At 42.5% G+C, this 19506-nt stretch overlaps 1 protein-coding gene and 1 long non-coding RNA gene across 6 annotated transcripts in view; one reads left to right on the forward strand and one right to left on the reverse strand.

Annotated features, from left to right (window-relative positions):
• The window catches only part of BCOR (BCL6 corepressor), a 79161-nt gene that overhangs the window by 14650 nt on the left and 45005 nt on the right, over positions 1-19506 (forward strand). Inside the window, exon 1 of one of the 5 annotated variants that reach the window (XM_058186807.1) lies at positions 13906-14020. The exons of the other annotated variants lie outside the window; for them this stretch is intronic. The gene's annotated coding sequence lies outside the window, so the exon portion shown is untranslated. Of the gene's footprint in view, positions 1-13905; positions 14021-19506 lie in introns of those variants that run through there. 5 annotated transcript variants of the gene reach the window in all.
• On the reverse strand, positions 56-12910 carry LOC131200242 (uncharacterized). The gene is made up of 2 exons (XR_009155557.1): positions 12095-12910; positions 56-1672 (listed from the first exon to the last, which is right to left on the reverse strand). It is a non-coding gene; the product is annotated as an uncharacterized LOC131200242 (long non-coding RNA).

Genomic DNA, 19506 nt, shown 5'->3' on the forward strand with positions numbered 1-19506 from the left:
GAAATACTGCTTTCATTCTGAGAAGCAAGAACCTTGAGAAACTGTGCTTAGTGAAGCTATTTCAAGGTGGTTTTTAATTTTTTTTTTAGCAAGAATATATCCCCAAGCAGATTTGGTTCTTCTTTTCTAATCAGGCAATATTATACCATTTTATATACATATTGTTGATAACAAAGTTGGGCAGGAGATTCATGGAGGCAGGTATAAACTTGTGAGCTCAGGTTTCCTACTGAACTCCAGAAGGAAAAAGTCAGCATTTGATTGAAGCTACACTTGGTTCTTGGTTCCCAGGGGGACAATAGAATAGAATAGAATAGAATAGAATAGAACTCTTTATTGGCCAAGTGTTACTGGACACACAAGGAATTTGTCTTGGTGAATATGCTCTCAGTGTACATAAAAGAGAAGATACATTGATCAAGAATCATAAGGTACAACAACTTGATAGTCATAGGGATCAAATATGCAATCAAATTATATTAGGAAACAGTATAATATGACTGACCAGAGGAGGCTCAACTGCTTGAATATCTAGATTCTTTTACTAGGGAATTTGGCTAGAAAATTGAGATAAATGCAGCCTGTTAGTTAGAAGTCTACAGCAGAGGTGGATTTCAGCAGGTTCTGACCAGTTCTGGAGAACCAGTAGCGGAAATTTTGAGTAGTTTAGAGAACTGGTAGTTTGGAGAACTGGTAGTAAAAATTCTGACTGGCCCCGCCCCATCTATTCTCTGCCTCCCAAGTCCTAGCTGATTGGGAGGAAATGGGGATTTTGCAGTAACCTTCCCCTGGATTGGGGAGGGAATGGAGATTTTACAGTATCCTTCCCCTGCCACGCCCACCAAGCCATGCCACGCCCACCAAGCCACACCTACAGAACTGGTAGTAAAAAAATTTGAAACCCACCACTGGTCTACAAGTGGGAATTAGGAAGTATTTTATCTTTCTTGTTAATTGGATTACAGATGCTTGCTTCAAGTCATTCAGTGCTACTGTTTTGAATGGCTAGCCATATGATTTTTTGTGGGTATTTACCTGGAAGTAAGTTCTCTTGAATACACCAGTTTGGCCCCTTGGGAAGTGAGACATTGCTGACAATAGGATATTTAGCAGAATTTTTGTTTGCTTTGAATGTCCCCTAAGTTTTTACAGGTATTGATAAATGTGACAATTGTGGGCACATCAATAGCCTGTGCATAGCTACTCAAAAATAAATCTAACTTCTAGATAAATATAGTAATATTCTGTTCTTTCTGCTATACATGGAAATAACTAGAGTCTTATTCAACCTGATGTACTCTAGATATGTAGGGCATCCATTCTCATAACCAGCAATGGGGATAATGGTAATTAGAGTACCCTTTAGTCTGAAGGGGCACCAGGTTGAGGAAGATTGATGTACAGGACTAAGCTATTTGTTCCTAAGGTACTCTTTGATTGTAATCCTATATTACACAGTAGTATTTAACTTAGCAATCATTTTACATACATGTAACTCAGTACAACCTTATTCATGTATAAGATTTACTTTCAATTTTTTTTTGCTTCCATGTGTGGCTTCCCTTTTAACCATATTACTGATAGGCTTTTTAAAGAACACATGAATATAAACAAAATACTAGTGTAATAGAAGGGCTACTTACAATTTAGGTATGTTCTTCTGGAGCTGGAGCTGCCAAAGCAAAAGCACAAAAATTAACCCTTTTCTTATAAATAACTAAATTTGCACACTGAAGTCACACAATGTGGATTTAGGGCCACAAATTAAGTTTTGTAGCTGTTGGTGCCTCCTAATAGGCACTCTTTGAGACTTGGCTTCATAGTTCTACCACCTTGCCTCCCTTCTAGTCCAGCTGTATTACAGTCAACTTAAATGCAGGTTTTAAAAATGGCCTAGTGAAAAAGACTACTTTCAATGAATTTTCAAATGACGCATGGAGCAGTTCTGCATACAAAAAGGCAGGCTTAGCTGAACTGAGACTTGTGTCCAAAGGCATCTATCTAGTGCTCCTTTCTGTGCTTCCCATGCATGGCAAATGAATTTTATTTTTCCATGTCTCAAAAGGAGGAGGAGTGGGAATAAAATTTACAGTTAAAGTCCATCCTACTTAGATCATCCTTGTGAGATGGAATGCTCCTGGTTTGATCCAGGCCACCACAGCCATCCTCCATGGATATAAGAAATCTTATTATGTCTTCTGTTGCTATAATCCCTGAGTAATCATAGAATTATAGAGCTAGAGGTCTTCTAGTCCAAAACCCTGCCCAAGGAAGGAGCCCTTATACCATCCCAGACAAATGATTGTCCAATCTTTTATTGAAAATCTCCAACAATGGAGCACCCACAATTCTGGGAGGCAATCTGTTCCATTCATTATTGCTCTCACCTTCAGGAAATTTCTCCTTAGTTTCAGATAGAATCTCTCTTTAACAAGTTTCTACCTCATACTTTTTGTTCTTCCTTCAGGTACTTAAGCCTGGCTAGGTGGCTCAGTGGCTAAGATGCTGAGCTTGTCGATCAGAAAGGTCTGCAGTTCGGTGGTTCGAATCCCTAATATTGGTTCAAATCCCTAGTATAAATCTCCTGTGTGAGCAGAGGATTAAACTAGATGACCTCCAAGGTCCCTTCCAACTCTGTTACTGTTAGTTTGGAGAATAAGTCAACTCCCTAATCTCTATGATTGCCCCTCAAGTACTGGAAGAGAGCTATTGTCACCTCTAATCTTAGCTTAGATGCACCTAGTTACCATCATTGTATGGTTTAGTCTACATGCCTATTATAATCTTTGTTGATCTTCTCTGCACTATCCAGGGACTCAGCATTTTTTTTTTTTGGTATTGTGGTGACCAGAACTGGGTATAGTATTCCAAGCTTGGCCCAAGAAGTGTAATATATAGCACTGCTATCACTTCTCTTAGCTTGATACTATCCCTCTGTTGATGTAATCAAAGACTATATTGGGTTTTTTTGGCACTGCAGCACACTAAGCTAGTTCATACTTAAATGGTGGTCCAGTAGAAGACTTAGATCTTACGGTTACTATTGTTGAACTAGGTATATCAGTTGGTATATTAGTATATAGCTAGCAGTAGTAATCATGGGCCTGGGACTTGGGGATAGTTTAGATTTAGTGGAGGAAAGACGCCAGTGAACTCTTTCATGTAAACACTGCATGAGATTTGACACTTAAGAATGTAGAGGAACCACACTTAGTCAAATTTGGCAACAAGATAGCATCTAAATGTGTTGGGATGAATTCTCAGCCAGCACAACCAAGGCCACTAAGGCTCATTAACCCAGCCCCTTTGTGTAGCAAGGGGGAGCTACCTTGTTTCAGGCAGAATTATATGGGCGAACTACTCTTCCCCTTGCTCCATATTCAGGCTATGCTCGCTGTTCCGTGCTTAGGCCGCCGTAAGTGGTTTACAAAGCAAGGCAGGATTTCTGCAACTCGCTAACTCGAGCCCACCACCTTCAAGTGTAGCGTGCTGTGACATTAACAGTTCCCTCCGTCTGAAGAGAACGGAAAATTCTTTCGAAAAGGAATTTGGCCATAGACGGGAGCTCCTTTTTTCAGCTCTGGCGAACCGGCTTTACGCGGAGTCCGGCAAACGACTTGAGCTGGAAGATCGCCGAATTGGCGCCTGATCTCCACAGTGGGAGGCCTTGGCGAACATTTCCTCATCCCTCCTTCAGGCGCAGCAAGGACGTGGGCCCGTCAGCTGTAAAAGCCCTTATCGTTCTGGCAGCTTTCTTGAAGCCCCTCGGGAGCCTCAGCTCTGTCTTATCGCCTGGGTAAACGGAGGGGGCCTTGAGGACCAGTAGCAACAGCCAAGCGGGAAGTGGCTGCGCAGCCCAGCTCTTATTCCTTGCTTCGTTCTCTTCTCCGCCCAGCGCGCCGTTCGCAACTAGCGGTGAAACGTCTCCTTCGGTACAAGAGGCCTGGGGCTTCTTGAGGCCCCGAGGTCGGAGCACGACCTTGTCAGCTTGTCTGGCTCAGACTGAACCCAGGAGAGGCGAAGCTAACACAGCTGGGCGTGAGGGGGGCGCACTGGATGACGGACCTGCCCGGGCTTTTCCGGGAGGAAAGGTCCTAGCGCGGGCGGAGCGAGTGGGCGGACAGGCCCTCTGCGTGGAAGGAAAGCTTTTTATTTTTTATTTTAAAAAAACCCCGCTCCTAGATGGACAGGGACGGTTCATGGAATGATGGGTCAGCTGACACAAACAGCTCCCTGGCTTCCCGGGCGATAAGCGAAGAAAGGGGGCTCCTTGTTTTGAGTAAACCAGCTGCAAGAGAGATGCTAAAGCGACCGAGGCAGACACAATGCTGCTGTTGTTGGCTTGATCTCTAACTGGGGATTGTTAGTCTGCATTTAACTATGTGGTATGGGGAGGCGGGCGCAAGAAGGGGGGCGCGAAGGCTGTTTACAGCTAGTGCAAATAATGTGACAGCTGTTGGGAGCGCGAGCAGCCAGCGCCTCTTCGGCTTTTACACAAAGCTCTCACTATGGCGAGAGGGAGGAGGGAGAGAGGAAGCTAAATGGGGGGTGGTGGCAGGGGACGACAGCTTCGTTCCGGTTCTTGCAGAGAGCACACCCGACAAAGGCGGCGTCCTCTTCCTGCTTCTTTAGGGCAGGCTCAACAGATTTGAAAGGTTCCTTGGAAGTCTTGGTGGGATGGGTTGTTTTCTTTTTATGGGGGTGGGGGGAGGAGGGAGAAGAAAACCATCTCTCCTCCATTCTTTGAGTTAGAAACTTGCAGAATAGGTTAAGAAGAAAACGCACAGAAATTCTGTGAACTTTATTCCCCAGTTACCTGTGTTTTAGGACAGAAGATTTAAATGATTGGGAAATGTCTTCTTACATTGCGTAAAAGGGGTTAAGTATATTATTTTAAAATTCTTCTGCAAGTTATCTGACACATATATTACTTAATTTTACAAAGAGCTACACATTAACATGTTTTAGTTTAACTGAAGATTGATTCACACATGCATACACATCCTAGCTTATCTCATCACTGAGGAATATTCATTTAATGTGTAAACAGATTCCACTGAGAGGTTTTGTGACTCCTATATTCTTTGACTGTAATTTTGGAACTGTTTGATGCTACAATTGAACATAAGACATTAAAGAGTTCTTGGGCAACTAGTGGGATTTTGCTGCTTGGGAGATTATTATCATTATGCACAGTAACCCCAGCGCTTGCCCATTGGGGAGTTAAGAATGTGGGCTAGTTCTAGTGCTTGAAGAACTAGAATCTACATCTTACTTTTTCACTTTAAAAATAATTCATAATAAAATTATATCCAATTAATAAAATTTGTTTTTTATGTAACCAGTTTCAGCTTTTAAGATTTCTAAAACTGAAATATAAAGCCTAAATCATACGTGAGATTACATGATTCTTTACATATAATATTTAAGACAACAAAACAACAATCTGAAAATATTAAAAGGAAATCTTGAGAAAATAAGGGCTTCTGGTCCTTAGTGGATGCCAGGGATTAAAAATGCCAGGGAAATATTACCCATCTTAAAATACACCATAGCCGAGGAGGCAAATGGCTTGTTCCCATATGCAAAGTCTATGGTGACAGTTATGGATTAGGGATCTGTTCCAAAAATTGCTGAACTTCAGTGCCCTAGCCAATGGGAAGCATGGAGGTTGCAATCCACAGCCATCCAGAGATCCACAAGCTTTTATACAAAATACTTTGCATACTGTTTTTCACATCTCCATTAAATACATACGATCAGAAAAAGTGTAAATGTTTGCCTACCCCTTCATTCAAGAGGTAGGTAGATAGACATTTTTTCTGCAAATTGACTGGAGAAGTTTTCCCTCCTGTTCTAGCCCCTACAAGTACGAATCAGTGCTGGAAATCCTGGATCACCAATTTATTTAGCAACAGATGCCAAAGCAACTAGCTCTCTTAATATAATTCATGTATCAGGGAATTAATTGCCATATCAAATGAAATATCTTATCCCATAAAAATAACAAGAACATCAAAACAAAACAAACCAACAAAGATTTCTCATCTGACTCTACTTAAATGGGTATATTAAGGGAGAAATTAAAGTATGAAAACCAGCTAAAAGTAAATTTCTATATTATTTCAGGATTAAGTGTTTTTTAGTCTAGGCCAAAAGCCTGTTATAAGCTAGCTCCAACTTGCAAACCTATCCTTAGGTTAAATATAAATGGTCTTTACTTAAAAGTAGAACACCAAGAGCTTTCACAAAGCAAAAGTCACCAAGAGGCTTGGATCTAAGGCAGGGCTGTCAAATTCATGGCCCATGGCCCGGATGTGTCACCCGCTGGCAATGCCCAGTTTTTCCCCTTTATGAAGGGAAAAAAGTTGCGATACATCATGTGACACTGCCGTGACTATGAGACTTTGACACCCCTGGTCTAAGGCAATGATATGAACACCACATTGAATAAATTGGGCTCTAATCATTCTCAAGCATTTAGTCTGGTTGTGGAGGATGATTGGGAAGCATCACATGTAAGCATTACTTTTGTTCATAGTGGAATGAAACTTCCTCTGACTGAATCAAAATTACCTAACTGTCATGGAAGAAAATTACTGTATTGAGCCTTACAAAAATGAAGGAGAAAAGGAGAAGAAATTAATGAATAATATGTTTGAATGTTTTGATATATATAATATAAGAATTTCAAACAAATACATGAGGGTATAATAAGGTTAGAACATTTTTGCAGTATTTATCAAATTAATTAGCTTGCATGGTTTTTAAATATTAAAGTTCTCAAAATAAATAAATTCTGAAACAAGGTTGCATTCTTACTTTTTTATGCTACAACAGAACCAGTTTCACAATAGCATTCATTATGTGCTACTAAAATCACTGGTGTACAATTATTCCTTTTTATTAATATAAATATAGAAGGGGCAAGACCTCATTTTGTAAACTTCATATGATTTTGTCCAATTTAACCTGTTTTTATTTTATTTTTGTAAAAAATTGTTGAGGTAAAAATAGTAGAGATTTTGACTTATCACTTATTCCCAGAAAGATTTGTTAATTTCCTCCAAACTTTTACAATACATTCATAATTATTTTCAACCATTTTATTAAGAAAAAATGCTGCTGGTAATTTGTTATAAGCCAGATTCAATCCAAACCACGATTACAAGGGAGAATGTTGTGCTAAATTCAGTAAAGTAAATATGCAGAGGATCAGTTTGCACGGTACTCCAAATTAAAGCACAGACTTGGTCCTGCCTGGATGAACTTGAGAACCTAACTATTATTTTTAGAGCAAGATTGAAGCAGCAAAAGAAAATTAACTCACAGCTTGCATTTTACTCTGGTGCCAGCTTTGGAATTAATAGCCTTGGAACCATGTGAAAACTAGCAAACCATTTACCACATACATCCCTTCATCTAATCAGTTTTCATTATGTGCGCCTTTTCTGTCTGATTTAAGTTTAACAGGTGATTTGATAAATATTTTAGGCTTTTCTATAACATTTTTAAAGTACCGGCAAAAAGTAGCTAAATGAAAATGCATTACAATTACATCTTGTTTTTTTTCCCTGGACTTGGAAGCTAAGTAGGATTGGGCCTGGCTACTACCTGGTTGAGAGATTAGCAGGGAGTTCCAGTGTTAGAGTAAGACTGAGAGATCCCAAATCATTCTGGAAGAAGGCAATTGCATGCCACTTCTATTCTTTTACCAGGAATACCACACACATTTGGTCACAATGCCACCAGGAGTCCAGATTGACCCAAAGACTTTTTATTTTAAAACAGGGCCTTAGAATCTGGCCATGCCAGTGAACCTCACTTCTTTCTGTTTTGATAAAATATAAAGTAAAACCTATATTGGAGAAATGGTTTTGTAAGGATGACAATGATGTGAATGATAAAAGCATAAATGTGAAAAAGATTTTGACTGATATACAATTTGATGCCCAACAATATAATTTTATAATGTCTTTCTGATAACGGATATGGCACAACAAGAAGAATCATTACAGATATTCTTTTCAGAATCAATACTATATTTCACGTAAGTATACGCTTAAGAAAAATGTAAAAGCATTCCATTTTGTTTTATTCAAAGCTACACTTTGCTTTGGCTCAATAAGATTGGAGTTTGTTGTGTAGAATGACTCTTTGATTGCACATGAACAAAAAGCTCTTAGCTTTGGTCCAATGGCAGCTGAGCAAATTGGAGTAGTTTCATTACTTTTCATAATTGGAATTAATTAGGTCCCATTTGGGAATCTCTCTGCAATGCAAATCTATTCCTTGCTTATATGTAGTGAAAAAAACCTGCTACGTTTAACAACATATATTTTAGTCATGGGCATAATATTTTTATGGAAGCAGTAAAACTGAATTGGGTTGAGAGCAGCCTGGATAGGGTGGTGATGGGATTCAAGTCAAAGAGCGGTTGAAAAAGTTGTGTTTGGTTAGCCTGAATAAGGATACTTGATGTACAGTATTCTTTAAACATTTGTAACAGAAATACTGGTGGTTTTCTGGTGTTCCAGAGGATAAAATTGAAGAAACAAGAAAATTTTAGGGAAGCTAATTTTGATTAAATGTTGGGAGCAACTTTTAACAGTTTACTTGGCAACAAGTAAAGACTGTCTCATGGTAGTTGGTTCTTTTTCACTGGAGGTGAAATACTGAATAGTTGATTTTTTTTATGTCATCATGGTAGTAGTATATCATAGTATGATGTCTGCACCCAAAAAGGTTGAAGTAGATCAGAAGTAGGTGTCTTGGCATATTGTAGAAGTTTTAGATCATAGCATCCAAAACTATGGTCCTATAACAAATTCATAGGTTATGCAATTATTTCAACTGGAAGAGATATCACTACAAGTGAATGCATATCTTTATACAGTATGAGGCACTTCTTGCCTTGGTGCTGGAAGAGGGAGTACTATTTCTTCCAGCATTAAAATGCAAGAACTCTTCCCCTATGTATTACTTGGGACCATACTTTGGAAGCCCTAGAGCACGTGCATTACTTGCCTTGTTTCTCTTAGGTCTGAATTGTTTCTCTTAGGTCTGAAACCACGGTATGGGGAGAGGAAATAATTTTTTGTGATGTTCATGACATTGAAATCTCTTTTATATAGATGAGAGACTTTATAACAATATTTAAATAAATAAATGCTGCTATCTTTGTGAGGGGCCACAATGTCACAAGTAACTGAATGTGACAAAAAGGAAACTGTCATATTTCACTGAACCTCTATTCTGGTTTCCCTACGTGGTTCTGCATTTGAATTACAGATGTAGGAAATGCAAAAATGATGGCGATTTGAATTAACAGGAAACCTGTTTTTAGCTGAGTTAATTGCTCTTAAAGAGCTTGAAATTAATGGAACAGGCTTCGGGGCTGCAGGCCTAATAGTGCCTTTGCAGGAAATAAGCTTCACTGAACTTAAGGAAACTTACTTCTGAAAAGCACACTTAGGACCAAAAAGAGCAATCGTATGAACAGCAGCATTTTATTTTGGCTTGTAGAATCAGTCTTCAAACAAATTTCATTTGGCTTGCAATCTGAATCTTTTATTGGGCAAGAGCTGATTTGTTTAAGGATGACTCACATTTGTACATAGAATTTATAACTCTCATACAGCATATTTGTCAGCCTCCGGCTTTCTTGCAAAAAGGTTTTTGGTAGAAGATCCCCCCAGCAGTTCAGAGCAATAAATTGGATTTTAACATGAGGCCTGCCATTTTTTCTAGGAATATTGTGACACTACTTTTGTCTTGGAGCAAAGGTGCAAGATAAAACATAACTGGCTCACCAAAATGTTGGCAAATCTTGTCTGTGTTTTCACAATTCTCTTAAAGTCACCCAGCATGTTAAGGGGAAAAGAGCTAATGCAAATTAGAGGAAAATAATTTTCTTTCAGTGATATGCAATGTATTAGTCACTTGTTATCGTGCTTGGAGGCAAACCTCATTTGCGCCGTCTGCCAACTTGCTCACATCTGCTCAGAGCTGTTCTGGGCGTTTTAACCTTGGCGCTATCGAGTCCTAGTCCCAAGGATCAAGAGCCAGTAATTAAGGCTCTAAGCAGCAACAAAAAATTCATAGCCGCCCATCTGCAATGTTGCTACCCTGCCCAATCTCATCCCCCCACCCGGATGTGAGGCTAACTTCAAGATGGCAAAGATGGCTCTGCTGAGACTCTTGGGGCTGCTGAGGGCTGACTTTAACACACTGAGAAAAAAAGCCTTATGCTGCACCATAAAGCTTCACTTGCGAAGTCTGAGCTTTGCTCCAGGCCCCTTCTTGTTTATAAAAAAGGCAGACTGTGCAGGTCTGCTATTGAGGCTGCTTTAACAAGGGGCGGCACACTAAGTATGAAAGTGGGGGCCCACTGTAAGACAGGAGGTTGGAGTTCTATCCTGCTAACTTGCATCCTTGTGGGTGGTGGCTGTGTTTGGGCTCACTGAGTCCCATTACCAGATTTCCCATGCAATCCAACTCTTGGAAGAGTGCTTTAGCCCATGTCCCAACCTAAGTGACTTTCAGCTCTGACCTGTCACAGAAGAGACCCCCTCCCTCTTAAGGCCATGAGTAGCCCCCTCACCCTAATTAGGTTTATGTCTACTTAGAGTCTTAGACCCTTTAAGAGTTCATGACACAGTTTAATGGAGTGACCGTTTTTTGGGAAGACAAGCATGGAGATGAGAAAATTCTCTCATTTGAGGGGGTCCTTTAAGATAGAAGCTACAGATTTCATATTAACCAGGAAAGATTCCCTATTCAGTGGCTTGCAGGTTACCATGTGGCTCCCTTTCTGATATTTAAGGCTGATGGGCTGCTTGATTTAAATACACAAATACTAGGAATTTTCAAATAAATAATGGAGCGTTCCAATTCCAATTGGGGGAAGCCAAATGAGCATAGATTGACCTGCAACACCCCCCTCCCCATGATGCAGGTAGTTTCCATACTGAGAATTCTTGTGTTGGATCGGGCACATATCTGCTTAGGCATCAGGAAACGGTTGGCCTGGCTCTCTCTCTATAAACGTTTTATCTATCTATCTATCTATCTATCTATCTATCTATCTATCTATCTATCTATCTATCTATCTATCTATCTATCTATCTATCGTATATATACAAATAAAAAACCCTGGGCTTCCCCATCAGGAGCAAGGGGCCTTCAGTTTAAGTGCTTTTCAAGAAGCGACGATTGATTCTGCGTTGCCTCCCCCTCCCGCCTCGGTTTTGCGAGTGCTTAACTCCCGGACCAATCTGGTGGCGGGAGGGAAGGTGGAGGCGGTGGGGCCGACGACGCAGGCAAAGGCAGGCAGACGGGCCTGAGGGGGAAGCAAGAGGATTTAAGGCTAGTTAAGCTCAGCAGAGCATTCGACAGCGAACCAACCAAGCTGAATCTCTCGCTGCTGGCGCGCCGGCCATTTGCTGAATAATGAGAAGCGGCTTCTTTTCCCCTCCCGAGGGATTCGCCTTCACGCAGAGTTCTCTCGGAGGTGGCGGCTGAGTGTGTGTCTGCCGGGGAAAAGGGAGTGGGAGGTGCTGCGCTCCCAATCAATCAGGCCCCTCAATGCTGTTGCTCCGTAAATGAGGAAACCACAGGTACTGTCAGCCACAATTAAGCAAAATCAACTCGCCCGTGATTCAATATCTACTGGCTTCTCCCTTGAACACGAGAGGCTCCCCTGCCCTTGAGAGACGTACAGCTCGGCTATCGGCCCAACACTGTAATGCGGCGCAAGCGAATTGAGGCAGCCATGGATCCAGAAAAACGACAAGGAACTCATGAATCATGAGGGTGCGAGGCTAATACGATCTTGGGGGTGAACATTCGACTTGGTGCTTACAGAAGCCAGGGTATGAATCAATCGAGCCTGTTTTCAGTGCTCCTAGGCCGTGGGTCTATTTATACAGCACAGATGCATACAAGTCACGGCCCTACGTTTGCGGATGTGGTGGGTTCTTCCTCCTTAAACCGAACTTCCTTATTACGCCTGTGAATTAAGTTTAAAAAAACAACCCCGGAACATTCTTACCAAACTATAAATGTGCACATCGAATCCCTCTTTCCCCAATACCTGGTTTTTAGGTCCCAGTGGTCTGTATGTTATGGAGTCCAGCATCTACCACGGATTTTTCTGGCCTTCCAGGAATAGAGAAACCAAAAGAGCATTGGGGCGGGGGCAATCCGCCTCAGGCCGATTCTGGCAAAAAGAACGCTTTGCTTCCGTCTGGGCCTAAGAGGCCTTCAAAAGGTTAATGGGGTTGTGGCTGCAGCCGGCAGCGGAAGCTAGCGTGGCGGCTTCCGCGTTTTCCCCAAGCTCTGGTTTGGCCGACCCAAAAAGAAAAATGTTACCTTAACTACCTGACGGTCTATTCGTGCCAAGCAAATTGGCTCGGTGGATGCATAGCTCCCTGCGCTAACGCGATCTCCGCTGTTGCTACTGTTCCTCGTCTTTCGCCACTACTCAGACTCTGTCGCTGCCTGCTTGTTTCTGAAAGCAGCAGCAACTTCGCCGCCGATCCTGCATTTGTCTAAAATGGCGCGCCTGGTCCGGGAGACCAAGACAAAAAGATCTAACGGGGTGTTTAAATGCAGGTGGGAGCTAAGGAAAGGCCAAGGATTGTTCTTATCCAGACGGAAGTGAGCGTCTTCCATCGCTGGTCCGTTGCTCTAAGGTTGCCCAGAAAGAGTGAGCATGCGTATGCTCTCTTGCTTGCTTTGGTCCGCTCCAAGAACGGTTGTTGGGATTGATTTTCCACAGAACGTTTCAGTGGTTATGGGGAAAAGTTGTTTTATTTGAGCTCTGGGAATTCTACTTTAAAACTAAAATGGGGGTTGCCTCTGTACTCTTATCCTCCGCATATAGGGAGGAGGTGTAGAGCAAGAGATAAGATCTCCGTGCCGTACTCCCTCTTCAAGCAGCGGTTTATCATCTTTTGTGATAGCTTTAAAGGCTCTAAATCTAGTTCCTGAGCTTGTGACCGAGCATCCTTTCCAAGGGGGCAGCCCCTTGAAATGCCAACTTCATGCCCGCCTGCCCTGACAGTCTCCCTTCACACATGCATTTAGTACTGTGGAGGAAATGTACTGCGCAGGCTGACATTTGGGGAGGGCGCTGTTTCTCCATTGTATAAGCCTCTGGCAGAAATGAGGTGAGAAAGACGGGCAGCAAGGTTATTTGAAGGCTCAACAGCCATTTTACCTTTCCCTTATTGACGGCCTCCCCTCCCTCCGCATCACTTATTCACAAGTTTTGCTGGCAAATGGCGTCAAAAGGCAGAAATCATACCGCTTTTTTCACGATTTATGGAAATAAGAAACTGGAAAAAACGAGGCGAGGTGCTGCGGATGCGGTCTAAAGCTCAGTGTGTAATAGAGGCAACCACAGAGAGGACTGGGTGGTGGTAATGAGAAAGTAGAATTGATGAGCTGCCGATTGTGCCCCCACTCTCGGGGAAAGGCGAAGGCTAGAGCCTCGGGTCTACTGAGACAGCAGGAAAACCCCCTGGCCGCGGATGCCACGTTTTTATAACACCGCTGCTTCCTGATGCTACACCAACACAGCGCTCCTCGATTTGCAAGGACTTACACTCCAGCTCCTAAAACTCAAAGCTTTTTCTGTGCCCAAAGCTGCAAGAGCGACGCTCCCTCCTTCCTCCACTCTCATCTGTGTCGGGACTTGAATCGCTTGCTTAATAGCGGCGTCTATCCTGTCAATGTACAGTCGCCCCGACGAACAGCATTGTGGTTACTGGAAAGTCCGGATCCCTTCTCTGTACGTGAGTCTCAGGAGCCTCGAGGGAACCGAAAGAGAGCGCATAGAAGAGGAAGTGTAATACTCCTCCCGCTCCCCTCCCCTGACATTTGACCAGGCGTGCTATTTTGCCAAACTAAGCAGCTTTCTGCAGAGCTTCGATACGTATTTTTACTTCGTAAGAACTTGCAGCCGCACTGTGCTCAGTTTTATGTTCAGACGAAATGCCACACATCTTTGCTAAAGGTCAGTTTTTCCTGCCGTCCCATTCGTGCGATAGTCACTTTGCCGTTTCTCACCTCGCCCCTTCGCAAACATCGCTGTGTTTATTCTTCTTCTTTCGCCTCCGTTAAGAACTGTGCGTTCAAATGTATGCAACCGCATTTATTAAGCATTCAGTAATTGCTAGCAAAAGAACTAAAATGCCTACAATCGAGTAGGTTCTTCTGTATACATTAGAGATTAACACATTACAGAAGAATTTAAACCGCAATGCTTGTAAGAAAACGCTTTAACTTTTAAATATTCATATTCGATCAGAATCTGTTTGCTCTATGGTATAGATCGGTTTTACTTACAAATTGGTTAACTGGTGGGCTTCATATAGCATAAGCCGGTGTAGCACAGTAATTATGGAATCGGACAAGGGCCCAGATTGAATCGCAAGTTGACTGGATGCTTTGGGGCCAGCCACTATCTTTTTACCTTGCTCTTTTATGAAAAACAGAGGTGAAGCATCTACGCACTTTGTGCCTCTGAAGGAAAAATTAAATATAAAGTATGTACAACTCGTGTAATAAGTTAGCGCAACGTATGAACTCAGCCAACGTATGAACTCGCGACTTCACCATTTCCCAGTCTAATTTATTTCGTAAGATTACTATAGTTTGATTGAGAAAAGGTCATTATAATTTTTATTTGGATATGCTTATCTAGTCCCTCCTAAAAGTTTATGACCAATGCGTGTAATAAACGGTTTCGACTAAGAGTTGAGAAGTATCACGGAGACTGGCGTTTTCTATAACTCACTTGATTCTTCGCATTCGGAGCTCAGTCACAGGCGATCCTTCTCTCGGCTTGCTTCGGAGAAAACTGAAAGAGCTGCTACGAGGCGTGTGCTGGTCAAAGCTCTTTCTTTTTGGGGGAAGGTCTTACGCGTTTCCTCGGCTCCCGCTATTACTCGCCGACACTATTGCTGTAGCTCGCTAGAGCCGCCTGCAGTTCAGCTGACGGCGGCTGTGGTTTATGCAGTGGAAACTGGCGGGCTGCCAAGAGGAGCTGGAGCTGGAGGTGGAAAGAGTAAAGGCGCCAAAAGGGAACTCGTGTGCTCGGTGCATTCTCTCTCCTTCCTCGCTAGGGCTACCCGAACCCCCATGGGGCTTCCTTGTGGATTATTTTGTTTTCACCTTTGCAGTGCACTCACTAGCAATTAAGGCATCCTCGCCAGGAGAATCGCGGGAAAGCGTAGGCGATCGGGGGAGGGGGACGAAAGAGGCTTGACACGCTGAATGGCTTCCCCTGACCCCTCCCCTCCTTCCTAGGAGGCGAGAGCAAAGCGCCGCCGCTTCCCTTGGCCGCGGGCATCAGGTTTTTCTAGTTTGTGAAGGCAGGAGCGTGCTAGCAAAACTTTGCTTCTGCGCCCGCAGCCGCTGGCGTCAGAAGCTGCCAAAAGTCTGCTGTCGTTGCGAGGGAGCTGCAAATGTTTCCCTTTTGAAGAAAGAAAGGGGTGGGGGGAGGGGAAGAGATGAAGATCAAACGGCCAAGTCAGGCTTTGCGTGTACGCGTTCGTTTGCCTCACAACGGCGCGGAGTTTCGGCGGCCAATGGTACCCGGAGAACTGGGTGTTCAGCCAGAGAGGCCAAGCGCCGGGATTCCTCCCTCCCCTTGTCTGCCCTGTAACCTGAGCGCGGTTGACTGGAGGGGGAAGGGAGATTCGGCTGGGAGAGAATCGAGAAGCAGGTTGCCGCTTGCACGCGCTATTTATGCATTTATTGCACGCCACTCCCTTCGCAGCGGTATCTCCTCCTGCAAATCGGCGTTTTAGCTCTGTCAAGGAGATACCTCTGGGAAGGAAATTCTGTAATCTACGCGGCGGTTAGAGCCTGACTTTTGCCTTTTGGGTCACATCGTGGCTCAGTAAGGGATTGGGCGAGTCAGCGCGGACAGCTCTTGAGGTGCGGCGCGGTTCCTTTCTTTCCGCGACGGCGGTAGCTCTTAGCTTCTCCTGGCGCGGAATGAACATGAACCTGTTACTGCTGTTCCTTCAGCAGTACCGGGCAACTCAAGTCCAGCTTGCGCGAGTTGCAGCTAAGCAGTCGGGTGCTTTCCACGCCATTAAATATGGGAAGGTGGTGAGCACATTTAAAAGTTTTCTGTAATTGAGTGAACAAAACAGTCTGTACTCTAGGACAGGGCTCTCCCCGTCTTCCCCCCCCCCTTTCTTTTTCAAATTCACTGATCGATATTACCATGCCACCAAAGAGAACTGCTGTGGAATAATAGATAACTTTGAGTCAGGTTTGGATTCCTGGAGATACCTGGATTAGTTCCTACAGTTGTCGTGGCAAGATTTTTAAGAAGTAGTTTGCCCTTGCCTGCTTCTTGGGATTGAGAGAGAGAAACTGGCAGAGAATAACCCAATTGACATCTGACCAGGGCAGGATTAAACCAGAAATCCTGGTTTCTAGCCTGATGCCTTAATTACAATTACAATCCACCTTTAGAAAACTGCAGGGGCTTGGCCAGGCAGTTGCCAGGAATCATACTGTCTCTGAGGGTGTGTTCACCCAAAAACACAGGAACATACACACAATACTGTAATTGGGACAAATTTAACCCATTTCTGATTGAATTCTTCAAATGTGTTTGACTTCTATAATTCTTAGTTAGAAGGTCTGGCTGACAAGTGGGTCTTAAAAACCAATAGAAACTACCTAAATTTAAGGTTGAGCCAAGTAGGCCAAGAGTTTCTAATAATAAGAGTAATAAGAGTTTCTAACAGGCATTACTTTTAAACATTACTTTCAAATAAATTTATTTTGAAACAGGAAATGAAAATGCTACCCAACTAACTTCCCTTAAAACTTAGTTATGCAAAATAAATAGGGCTGATCTGTAGCCTAAACATTTTTTACCTACATTTTCAACTTTTATTAGTATAGGTCCATCTCTTGACATCACACGAGGCTCCTTACTACCTAAGGTCAACTCAGTTCTAAAAAAGTCTGCTCTTATTTACTAGTGACTAAGAATCAGTTTCACTGAATTTGATTGGATTTGTTTCTGAGAAATGGTGAGAATGGTTATTTATTTAGGTTTTAAGTTAGTGTAACTGGAGATTGAATGTCAGCAACTAAGTGATTTCACTAGGGTTTCCAAGTATAAAACCTGCATTAGTCACTAATTCTAAATGTTCCTGTTGTAGTGAGTAATGGATTGCTTTATTTAGAAAAAGTTCTTTATCTAACAAACAGTCATAGATCAAGGACACAAGCAGCATTTACTCCCTCCTCTTGCCCCCCCTCCCTCCTACAAGGAAAGGCTCAATGACGGGAATAGGAAGAGTTAAAGTCTGTTGCTTGTTGCAATGAAATTATGGCTGGCAGTGGCGCCGCTGTTTGTTCAACAGACCTCCACTTTTAAACAGTTCACAAAAAGTTCATCAGGGCGGTGGTGATTATAAATAACGTATGTATGTATCCAACTGCAAAGCATGACCCTGAAAACGAGCAAGAACTAGCAAATTTGTCATCCCACCCACCTCCCAAAAGGAACACACACTGATCATAGTGCTTGGCTTTATTTTGCACAATCCCCAAGAACTGGCTCAGCCACAGCACACACCCAGAACAACCTCTGATCCTGAAAAACGTTTGCTCCTAATTCAGTGGCTTCATCTCACTCACCGGCATGCAGCTGCTGTGCTCAAAGAGTTGGCTGTGCAAGCCTCATGCAGGGCCTCTCTCTGCAAACACCTCCGCTTGAGGCAGTTTTGCAGAGTGGAATAGCAGAGAGATACTTGTCTTGCAGTAGATAGCAAATAAGTTTTCTTTTTTTCAGTGTTTTCTTAAGATTCTTAAGATTATTGCAGTGTCATGGCAGGTAGACTATCATACCTACACTGATTATTATTGTACAGTTTATTTAAGAGTTTTCATGCATTTCTAAAATTAAGGGTTATTAGAAGTGAGTGCTCCCATTCATTGGAACTTCCAAAACAGCATATTTGGGGATTTCATTCTTAGACTGATTTTTGTTATTTTTGTTCCAAAATATGAACATCTTAACCAGGTAGGCATGCAGCTAATGCAGCAATGCATTACTAGCAAAAATATCAAAAGCTCAATAAGTTTGATTTTCAGAAAGGGGAATGAGAGTGAATGAATATGAATGAATGAATGAATATTTTAATTTGTATACCGCCCTTCTCCCGAAGGACTCAGGGCGGTGAACAGGCAGATAAAATACAGATATACACAATAGTTAAAACATCCCTTAAAAAACTGATTTAAATTTGCCCAAATATTAAAATAACATACACCCCCATAAAATTACAAAACTTTAAAAACCCTCTATCTGTGAGTGGTGCCCTTCCCTCCTGTCACACAACCTTCTCTATTTGGATTTTGTGTCCATTCCTTATAGATGAGGCAGCACACTGGGTGACTACTAACTGTATGTAAAACTTTAAATCACTCTCCAGGCAGTGGCTGCTCTGTTTGAAAACATTAAGCATGGTACATCTGGAAAACAGTAAATCTGTTCAGCAAGCCCATCTTTCCAGTGGAATAACTCCTTTTGAATGATAGCACAATAATTTCTACTAGCCACTATGGTAATAGTGGAAGGGGTTGAGGAGGGGAGGGGAAGGGAAGGAGGAAAAGGAAGGGTATGATTTGATTTTCTGTTCTAGTGATTTGGAAGCTAGTTATTCTGGAAGGTATTAGGGAAGAATGTCATTTTATTAAAATTAATTTGTTCTGTGCATTGGGTTCTGTGACTCTGTTCCATCTAAACTAATAACTGGACACAAGGAACATGTATTTTCAGTATTTGTTGCTGTGTAGCACCATGCCTATGAGCCATGGTGGTGCAGTTGTTAAGAGTGCAATATTGGAGGCTAATTCTGCTGACTGCCAGGGGTTCGATCCTAACTGGCTCAAGGTTTGGCTCAGCCTTCTATCCTTCCAGGATCAGTAAAATGAGGACCCAGAGAGGACTGTAAAACACTGAAGTCTAAGTGCTATTGTTATACCTAAAACATTTTACCTCCAATTAATCCATTATGGGCTCAATGCCATGGCCTCTCTAGTGCATATATAGGATTGCATACTTGATGTGTAATATAAGACATCACTAACCCACATTGGTGTTTGCCTGCATTTTTCTTTCTTTTCTGATGAGAGGAAAACCTGAAGGGAGTATCCCGTGTGTTAAAATCCTTTCCCATTAACCCAGCATCTAACAGCAGGATGTAGGCTGAACCTCAATCAAAATAATCGACTGAGCCTCCAAAGAACAATTAAAATCTGGCACTGGAATAAATCATGCGTTGGGATAATCGGGTTAATAAAACGCAGCTTGTCCTGACACTTCACTCATGCAGCAAAGTAGAATTTAATGCTGGTGGAGATAGCTTGTTCTGGAAGAAATAAAGGCAAGCAAAGTTGTTCTGTTTCTGGACACAAAAATCTGGTTGCTTTTCACCTTCCTTCCCTATTGCACGCAGCGCT

This window comes from Ahaetulla prasina, chromosome 5 (assembly GCF_028640845.1).
Source record: "Ahaetulla prasina isolate Xishuangbanna chromosome 5, ASM2864084v1, whole genome shotgun sequence".
Taxonomy (NCBI): domain Eukaryota; kingdom Metazoa; phylum Chordata; class Lepidosauria; order Squamata; family Colubridae; genus Ahaetulla; species Ahaetulla prasina.